The sequence below is a fragment of the Ctenocephalides felis genome, unplaced genomic scaffold, assembly GCF_003426905.1.
Source record: "Ctenocephalides felis isolate EL2017-DRISC unplaced genomic scaffold, ASM342690v1 CF-g0.4_SCAFFOLD_01492, whole genome shotgun sequence".
NCBI classification, from domain to species: domain Eukaryota; kingdom Metazoa; phylum Arthropoda; class Insecta; order Siphonaptera; family Pulicidae; genus Ctenocephalides; species Ctenocephalides felis.
This window is the reverse complement of record NW_020537646.1, coordinates 49,102,449-49,110,383: the sequence shown is the minus strand read 5'-3', so window position 1 is coordinate 49,110,383 and position 7,935 is coordinate 49,102,449. Positions and strand designations below refer to the sequence as shown.

The 7,935-nt window shown below is 42.9% G+C and overlaps 1 pseudogene; it reads right to left on the bottom strand.

Moving 5' to 3' along the window:
* Window positions 1–3,177: 3,177 nt before the first annotated feature.
* LOC113371709 overlaps window positions 3,178–7,935 on the bottom strand; it is a 5,583-nt pseudogene continuing 825 nt past the window's right edge.

Sequence of the window (7,935 nt, the reverse complement as noted above, 5' to 3'; positions counted from 1 at the left end):
ACATAATGAGAGGAAATCTACGATACCAGAATATATTATAAAAATTGAAGATGAAGTATCAGAATCTACAATAACTAGCAATATTACTCCAGGTGAGACATATACTCCAGATGTTGGTTTTGATTTTAAAAGCAGTTCGGAAAGTTCACAAAATACTTCTCATATAAAACGTGGTCCATATAGTCAAAGATATAAGGCTCCAAGCTATGCCTTAAAGTGCGACAGATTTGCAATTTCTGATAGAGTTGGTTCTGGCGTGGTGACAGCAATCCTGCGTGACCTGGGCGTAACGGATGATTGGGGCAATCCTGTCATTATGGATAAAAATAAAAGCGTTCGTGAGAGGCAGAAAAATAGGCAAGCTCTACACAAACGATATGATTCTTCTGAATTAATAGCATTTTCATTCGACAGCCGAAAAAATGATTCTATTACCATGGAAAAAATCGATAAGAAGTTTCACCCACGAATGATTAAAGAAGCGCATTTAGTTATTTTAAAGGAACCGAATAGCCGATTGTTGGGTTACACAAAATTGGAAAATGAAGATTCGGAAAGTAAAGTAATCAAATTGAACGAGTTTTTCGCCGATAAAGGAATAGCTCTCGATTCTTTGATAGGCATATGTTGCAATGGTGAACCAGCAAATACAGGCTTAAAAAATGGGATTTTACGTCGATTTGAAATTCAGTTAAACAGGCCACTGCATTGGTTTGTGTGTCTTCTCCACTTTAACGAACTTCCACTTCGCCATTTATTTAACTATTTGGAAAACTCATTGACCACTGGACCACGAACAAAAACTGGAATATTAAGCAAACAAATTGAAACATGCGAAAATATACCGGTGAGTTATAACATATTTACTATTTTTTAATACCCTATGTTCAAATTTAATATAATTTATTTTTTCCTATATACTTCCAGCCGGTAAAAGACTTTGAAACAATCCCACTTGAAAATTTGGCTGATATAAGTCCTGCTGAATCGACAACTGACTCAAGTTATTTAATAAAAATAGCTAAAGCAGTTGCTTCTGGAGAAGTATCGACAGACTTAGCTAACATGAAACCAGGGCCAATAGCACATTCCCGTTGGCTCACGAAGGCTAGTAGGTTACTTCAGTTATATGTAACTACTAATAAGCCATCCAAAAATTTGAAAATTCTGGCAAACTACGTAATGAAAGTATATATTCCAATGTACTTTAGCATTAAATATTACAACTCTGTGGTGTATGGTAGTATTTTATTTTATAAATTTATTAGCTGGACGCAATATTTAGACTCGAATTTAAGACAAATTGTGAACAATGTTGCTAAAGAAAACGCTAAATTTTAAATAAAAATATAACTTAAAGAAATAAAAATGTTGTATTTAAACCATGTCATGTAAATAAATAATAGAATAAATATATGTCATTCCTAAAAACCCCAAAACAATATTTTTCTACAAAAGTAGTTTGACCTGTTTCGATGCTACATTCTAGGTTAGGCTTACTCGCTAATGTCCCCTAAAAGTTTACTTGATGTAGTCTGAGGTACCCGTAAGTTACTGATTTCAAAAAGCCGAAAAATGTTTTTAACCTGTTTCGATGCAAGATTCTAGGTAAGGCTTACTCGCTAATGTCCCCTAAAAGTTTACTTGATGTAGTCTGAGGTACCCGTAAGTTACTGATTTCAAAAAGCCGGAAAATGTTTTTAACCTGTTTCGATGCAAGATTCTAAGTTATGCTTACTCGCTAATGTCCCCTAAAAGTTTACTTAATGTAGTCTGAGGTACCCGTATGTTACTGATTTCAAAAAGCCGGAAAATGTTTTTAACCTCTTTTGATGCAAGATTCTAGGTTAGGCTTACTCGCTAATGTCCCCTAAAAGTTTACTTGATGTAGTCTGAGGTACCCGTAAATTACTGATTTCAAAAAGCCGGAAAATGTTCCTAACCTGTTTCGATGCAATATTCTAGGTTAGGCTTACTCGCCAATGTCCCCTAAAAGTTTACTTGATGTAGTCTGAGGTACCCGTAAGTTTCTGATTTCAAAAAGCCGGAAAATGTTTTTAACCTGTTTCGATGCAAGATTCTAGTTTAGGCTTACTCGCTAATGTCCCCTAAAAGTTTACTTGATGTAGTCTGAGGTACCCGTAAATTACTGATTTTAAAAAGCCGGAAAATGTTTTTAACCTGTTTTGATGCAAGATTCTAGGTTAGGCTTACTCGCCAATGTCCTCTAAAAGTTTACTTGATGTAGTCTGAGGTACCCGTAAGTTTTTGATTTCAAAAAGCCGGAAAATGTTTTTAACCTGTTTTGATGCAAGATTCTAGGTTAGGCTTACTCGCTAATGTCCCCTAAAAGTTTACTTGATGTAGTCTGAGGTACCCGTAAATTACTGATTTCAAAAAGCCGGAAAATGTTTTTAACCAGTTTCGATGCAAGATTCTAGGTTAGGCTTACTCGCCAATGTCCCCTAAAAGTTTACTTGATGTAGTTTGAAATTATATATAAATACTGAATATTTTGTTAAAAAAGAAATAAATATACTGAATATTTTATTATAAAAGAATCGAAATATTTATAGGTTGGAAGTTACTAATTATTTAGAGTATATTATAAAAATTAAATAAAAATAGCAACTTGCACGTATTTTGCACATTGACAACTTACACGTATTCTGCAAATTGACAACTTGCACGCATTCTGCAAATTGACAACTTGCACGTATTTTACATATTGACAACTTGCACGCATTTGCATTATAGATAACTTATACGTACTTTGCTTATTAGCAACTTGATCGCATTTCCAAGAAATTTAGCAAAAAACATTCTCCCTATTTAGAATTTAATGAATTATATCATATATTTATATTAAAAAATTATGAAAAGTTTCTCTTAAAAACATATATTTCGTAAACTTACAAAATATTTATAACTATTCTCTTGACATTATGGTCATTGAAAGAAATAATGAATATTTCTAGTATTGGAATTTGTTGATAAGTTTTTATTTACGTGCTGACTCACGCACGTTGTACAAAATAGCTAGGTAGATACCGAAGAAGTGTCACATGTACAGCATGTATAAGTTTTCGACTGTCAAGCCTACTGATTGTGGCATGCTGCAATGCGACGGCTTAAGGCGTATGCTCTAATAGCGTGGGGTGACGTCAAGCCAACATGACGAATCCCCAAGCCAAGGGCTGAGTCTCAACGGATCGCAGCGTGGTAACTGCTCTGCCGAGTACAACACCCCGCCAGGTACCTAAGTCGTTTACAAACGATTCCGAGTCTCTACATCGAACTAGTGACCCATGATCGACCGCTATAGGCAAGACAGATATAACGGACGGATATCGCCCCTGTCCAGCGCCTCATTCGGCTAAAAATGGCTCGTGCGATAAACGGCGTGTGCCGAATACCTAATAAATCACATTGTATTGAGCCTTTCGACTCACAAGACTCTTAGAGATATCGTTGCTTACTTTGTCTAGAAAGGATACGGCCTTAAAGGCGTTCAGGCATAATCCCACGGATGGTAGCTTCGCACCACCGGCCGCTCGACCGAGTGCGTGAACCAAATGTCCGAACCTGCGGTTCCTCTCGTACTGAGCAGGATTACTATCGCCACGACGATTCATCAGTAGGGTAAAACTAACCTGTCTCACGACGGTCTTAACCCAGCTCACGTTCCCTATTCGTGGGTGAACAATCCAACGCTTGGCGAATTCTGCTTCGCAATGATAGGAAGAGCCGACAACGAAAGATCAAAAAGCAACGTCGGTATGAACGCTTTTCTGACACCTCTTGCTGAAAACTCTTCAAGCCAAAAGGATCGATAGGCCATGCTTTTGCAGTCCCTGTGCACACTGAACAACGAGATCAAGCCAGCATTTGCCCTTTTGCTCTACGCGAGGTTTCTGTCCTCGCTGAGCTGGCCTTAGAACACCTGCGTTATTATTTGACAGATGTACCGCCCCAGTCAAACTCCCCGCCTAGCAGTTTCCTCGAATCGGATCACGCTAGAGTATTGTTGGCGATCGGCGCAATGCCTCACACCACTCTTATGCGCTTGGCTCTAGAAAACCATGACAGTCGGAACGCAAGTTTTCGACGCACGCTTTCCGCCCAATCGAGTAAGTAAAGAAACGATGAAAGTAGTGGTATTTCACCGACGATATTACTATCTCCCACTTATGCTACACCTTTCATGTCTCCTTACAATGCCAGACTAGAGTCAAGCTCAACAGGGTCTTCTTTCCCCGCTAATTTTTCCAAGCCCGTTCCCTTGGCAGTGGTTTCGCTAGAAAGTAGATAGGGACAGTGGGAATCTCGTTAATCCATTCATGCGCGTCACTAGTTAGATGACGAGGCATTTGGCTATTTTTTTGGCTAGGAGGGGAATGCATTTACGCACACCGGTCGCCAGGTTGACCAGGTAGTGTGGGACTCGGCCCGAAGGCAATACCCACTAAACCTAACTCCTAGTTTTATGCCTGACGGGATGTTATGCGCAGGCAGCACGCTGTATTCCAGGTTTCATTCTACCCTATCCCCTGGCAACTCATGGACGTTGTTTTGGTCCAAGCGCTGAAACCGTTGAGTCCTCCGATCAAAACTCTTGTGGAAATAATCTTTAATTCGTCTTTCTTAATAACTTTCCCTGACAGTAGAAAGTTTGCAGAGTCCATATGCCACACTCCTCTGTTATTTAAGGTGACAGTACTAAATATCACATCAGATACGTTGTACCTTTCTTTTATCTGTGCGTCCAAACTCTTATAATGTTCTATCTTTATGAGCCAGATCCATATCTACGTTGCTCCCAACGATTTGTATGTCAATCACAATAGCAGAATCGCCTTGCGTCGCTATAAGATCAGGTTTACGTGTTCCCTCTGGTGTTTGGAACAATGGCTCCCATTCGACACGAGAGTGTCTCTTCTCGAGAGCTCTTTTGACGTATTTGGTGACTGCATTATGTCTCTCAATTCTTTGTCTATGACTTCGGTGGCACATTTGTAATATGTGATCTAGAGCGTTGCATCCTGCTCTACAAAACCCATCTTCTCGGCGACCTCTCGTGGTCCGGCTTCTGCATGGCATAGAATTAATTCTAAGACGAGCGCAGTTAATGAAGTCCCGACCTGATAGGATTTTCTTGCCATCGGTAACCCACCGGTGTTGCTGGGGGACTTTCGATAACTTCGTGAGCGCCCGCCCGTCCACTGAATTGTGGAGGAGCTCAGCCCATATGTCATCTAACTGTTTAGCGGAACCTATAATGTTCCCGTTGTCAGTCAGTCGTTTCTCGCAATTCTCAACCTCAAGCTGATGGAAACTTGAGTCTGGCTATCCCAGGTTCATAAGCCTTCCCTTTCTTCTTAAAGGCACCAACCATCTTAGAGACGGGAGGGATAAGCCCCCATCTCTGTCTTTGGCATAGAAATAAGCGTTGGTCGTATCTGTCGGTAGCCTTAGCCATGATATTACGGCTTTTCTAATTATGGAGTCAAGGCTTTTAAGAAGGCCAAGTGTTGTGTTCCCTAACCTCAGCTGGTGTAACAGTTTTGGAATTCCGACTGTTCTTAATGCGAACAGTCGTTGTTGCGGTTTCAAGGGAGCTTTGGAAAGCTTCTCTATGATGTCCTGCAATTTCTGCCTTAGATCGCACATTTTGGCGCCCACTGGAGTGAAAGATACTCGGAGATAACTCCAAACTTCAACCCTGGAAAGGGCTGGTAGGTCTCGACCACCACAGCTGAATTTTATGTTATTATCAACGTATGATTTTTTGACATGTGGCACATTCCTGATTGCTATTGTAAAAGATTTGGCGGTGTTGATGATAAGGCCGCATTTTGAGAGAAAATCATTAGCGTGGTCTAGCATTGCCTGAAGGCCTTTTTGTGACGACGCCGCAAATACCAAGTCGTCAGCGAACACCATGATGTTTAGTAATTTTCCCTCTATCACAACCCCGATCTCAGGAGGGGAGCTTTCAATGAGCCTTTTTATAATTAGATTAAACAAGACTGGCGATAAAGGATCTCCTTGTTTAACCCCGCTCCTCGGACTAATGGGATCCGAGTGCCAGTTATCCCAACGGAGTCTCGTCCACCTGTTCTCATATGTGTACTCTATATACTGTGTGCATCTACTGGGTAAATTGTAGTATTTTAGGGTATCAAAGAGAGTCATAGTTACTCCCGCCGTTTACCCGCTCTTGCTTGAATTTCTTCACGTTGACATTCAGAGCACTGGGCAGAAATCACATTGCGTCAACACCCGCTAGGGCCATCGCAATGCTTTGTTTTAATTAGACAGTCGGATTCCCCTAGTCCGTGCCAGTTCTGAGCTGACCGTTGAATGGCGGCCGAAGAGTACGACTGACCGACCGAAGCCGGCACAGAAACCTCGCAGCAAGAGAGATCCGCGGGGGGCCTAGACACGGGACCGAGCTCGGATCTAAGTCACAAGGACAATTTCACCTCGCCCAGGCCCGGCACATCGGCCTACGCCCGCTTCCCAACCAAGCCCGGTACGCCCCGATCCTCATAGCCAATCCTTATCCCGAAGTTACGGATCCAATTTGCCGACTTTCCTTACCTACATTTATCTATCAACTAGAGGCTCTTCACCTTGGAGACCTGCTGCGGATATGGGTACGAACCGGCGCGACACCTACCGTGGCCCTCTCCTGGATTTTCAAGGTCCGAGGGGAAGATACGGAAACCGCCGCAACAGCGGTGCTCTTCGCGTTGCAAACCCTATCTCCCTCCTAGAGGATTCCAGGAAGCTCGAACGCTCGTACAGAAAAGAAAACTCTCTCCGTATTTCCCGACGGCGTCTCCAGGTCACTTTGGGTTACCCCGACGAACTCTCTTGCGAGGGCCCGACTTGTAAACGGTTCCGCTGCAGGGTTCCGGAATAGGAACTGGATTCCCTTTCACCCGATGGGTGTGAAATTTTATTCAAAATAAAATACACCAACATCAACATAGGATTTCTCCTGGGGCTTAGGATCGACTGACTCGTGTGCAACGGCTGTTCACACGAAACCCTTCTCTACGTCAGTCCTCCAGGGCCTCGCTGGAGTATTTGCTACTACCACCAAGATCTGCACCGATGGCGGCTCCAGGCAGGCTTACGCCCAAGCCCTTCTGCGCACACCACCGCGACCCTCATACTCACCAGGGCGTCAAAACAAACTATTATGAACGTTTCTCATGCCCTGGCGGCCGACTATAGGCACGACGCTCCAGCGCCATCCATTTTCCGGGCTAGTTGCTTCGGCAGGTGAGTTGTTACACACTCCTTAGCGGATTCCAACTTCCATGGCCACCGTCCTGCTGTCTTAAGCAACCAACGCCTTTTATGGTATCCCATTAGCGTCGTTTAGGCGCCTTAACTCGGCGTTTGGTTCATCCCACAGCGCCAGTTCTGCTTACCAAAAGTGGCCCACTAGGCACTCTGATCCAAATCTCAGGCTTTACTATTCAAGCAAGCCAGAGATCTTACCCATTTAAAGTTTGAGAATAGGTTGAGGTCGTTTCAGCCCCAAGGCCTCTAATGATTCGCTTTACCGGATGAGACTCGCTCATCGAATGCCAGCTATCCTGAGGGAAACTTTGGAGGGAACCAGCTACTAGATGGTTCGATTAGTCTTTCGCCCCTATACCCAGTTCCGACGATCGATTTGCACGTCAGAATCGCTACGGTCCTCCATCATGGTTTCCCCTGACTTCGACCTGACCGGGCATAGTTCACCATCTTTTGGGTCCTAGCGTGTACGCTCTGAGTGCGTCTCTTCTCGCAATGAGAGTGAGACGCCTCGGGATTGCAAGCACGCATCCGTAGATGCGGTCCGTCATCCATCAGTTTACTTAAGCAAACCTTTACGTTCATTGCACCTTTAGGTTTTGTATTTCCTAATGACTC